The sequence below is a fragment of the Sinocyclocheilus anshuiensis genome, unplaced genomic scaffold (genome assembly GCF_001515605.1).
Source record: "Sinocyclocheilus anshuiensis isolate Anshui unplaced genomic scaffold, SAMN03320099.WGS_v1.1 scaffold3206, whole genome shotgun sequence".
Taxonomy (NCBI): Eukaryota; Metazoa; Chordata; class Actinopteri; order Cypriniformes; family Cyprinidae; genus Sinocyclocheilus; species Sinocyclocheilus anshuiensis.
The window spans coordinates 89,124-91,403 of NW_015538134.1; the positions used below are offsets into that span (position 1 = coordinate 89,124).

General features: G+C 42.6%; 1 pseudogene; it reads right to left on the reverse strand.

Annotated features, from left to right (window-relative positions):
• The window catches only part of LOC107683695 (cyclic nucleotide-gated olfactory channel-like), a 9,931-nt pseudogene extending 8,039 nt beyond the window's left edge, over positions 1-1,892 (reverse strand).
• Between the last annotated feature and the right edge of the window lie 388 nt (positions 1,893-2,280).

The following is a 2,280-nucleotide window of genomic DNA, read 5'->3' on the forward strand; positions in this document are numbered from 1 at the left end:
CAAAAATTTGTGAGATAGCTAGTTATAATGGTAATTAAATAATGTTTACATGTGTATAAAAGCCTACATTAAAATCTGTCATATAAATTGGTCTCTTCATTAGAAATTAGCCTACTGATTGCCACCATTGATAGACACATTTTTTTTTATATTAAAAATATCTGTATGACATTATATTCCGCAGTTCTTCCCTGTTGTACCGAATATCTATACTTTTCAAATTATCATATTGAAGTTAGAAATTAAAATATTGTGACAAAATTAATTTTGTAGGGTGCCACAAGTTCGTTAAAATTTCCAAAGGGTGCCGCGACTAAAAATAGGTTGGGAAACACTGGGCTAGAGACTTGGAGAGAGGTGCCTAGCAATACCAACGTCACATGTGAATTAGGTTGCTAGTTGCACTTGTTCGATGATAATAGTTTCTTTTATGATAAAACTAGTTGTTAGTTTGTGCCTATAATCGTTAATCATTTAGGTCAGTGATCCTCAAATCTGGCTCGCGAGATCCACTTTCCTGCAGAATTTAGCTCCAACCGTACATGGTTGAACTTATTTTCTCGAAACTGAATCTTTTTCATCCATTTATCTGAGTTAAATGTGTAGTTTAAAATACAGGTAAAAATGCTAGCGAAAATTAATTCAGAAAATCTGAGTAATTTATTTGTGTATTCTACGCAGTTTGCGTCATGGTTACAAAATGACATCAACATCCTTTTGTCACAAGGTCGTTTCACAACTTTTAGCAACAAGACGACCTGTCTTTTAGCGACTTTACCTAAAAATGAATTTGTAACACAGCCTGCGTCGCTGAAGCGGCCTCGCACTAGCGTCTGCTACGAGAGCTGGAGGCCCGGCTGCATACGACGCTGCGGCCGGAAGAGCCTCGGTGAAAGGTTGAGCCGAAGCTGGAAGCGAGTGACGCTTTGCTGCGGTGAGATCTGGGGCCCAGGCTCGTTGAAGGCCTGCCACTGCGACCCGGCACCAAAGAGTATAGAAGACCAAGAGGCGAAACTCTGATGCTTTTTGGTGTGTGTTTTTGTTTTGTTTACAGTCTTCCTTTAACAGACATTAATATACGACAATACTGCAAAAACAGTATACTGTCAAGCTATTATATATTTATTGTCCAACATTCCTAATTTTTCTGTCATTAATTTCATATGTTGGTATTAATTCAGTGTTAATAATGCTTGAACACTTCAACTTAAAATATTTCAAAATATAAAAATTGCTGTTTTTTTAAGTAAACTCACTCTAAAAAGAGAAACGCACAGACACACATACACGCATCTTTCATCTCTCTCTCTCTCTCTCTCTCTCTCTCTCTCTCTCTCTCCCTCTCGAATATTTGAGAAAAGGGTTTAGCGATTTCTAATTATTGGGGGGATTAGCCCCCCCTCAATGTCTACGGTGGTTATGGCCCTGATCAGACATGAAAATATGTTGTGGCACTATCGTGCAGTCTATAATGATATGACGTTAGTTAGCAACTATTAGCAATTTTTTGCAAACATTTCTTTGAGTAACATGACCATAAATATGAACTTACTGTAGGATTTCTGTCTTCAAAAACAGAAACCATTTAATCTGTGAGCAGACACAAACGAACATTGAATCTCTGCATTCCACCGGAAAAACTAAAGGTTCTCCTCCCCAGCCATCTGCGGTCGTAAAACTACATACATGCCAGTGGACCCCTCCCGGCTCACCCCGTCGGAACGTGCTCGCCGTCTCGCGGCCGCTCTGTGTCTATACTGCGCTGCGGCAGATCATTACATCAAGACCTGCCCAGTCAGACCCCCACGTCCTGCGGTGAGTACCCTCCAACTAGACCCTGTCATTTCCACGTTGTCAATGCTTACGTTGGAGGGACCCACCGTGGATATCATCCTTGGACGCCTCTGGCTAGTTCTCCATTCTCCAGAGATCAGATGGGACTCGTGTGAGGTGACTCGCTGGAGCGAGCACTGTCACCACAACTGTCTCAAGTCATTACCCACTCCGCTCCCAGGAACTCACTCGGCTCAAGTCACATCTACCCTCATCGAAAGTCCCGAACCTCGGGAGAAGGTCACGGTCCCATCTGAGTACTTTCCAAGCTGGACCTGCGAAGTGCATACAACCTCGTTCGAATATGGGAGGGCGACGAGTGGAAGACTGCATTCATTACACCATCTGGCTACTATGAGTACCTTGTAATGCCGTATGGGCTAGCCAACGCCCCGTCTTCCTGGGTTACATCATCGGCCAGGAAGGGATTCAGATGGATCAGGGGAA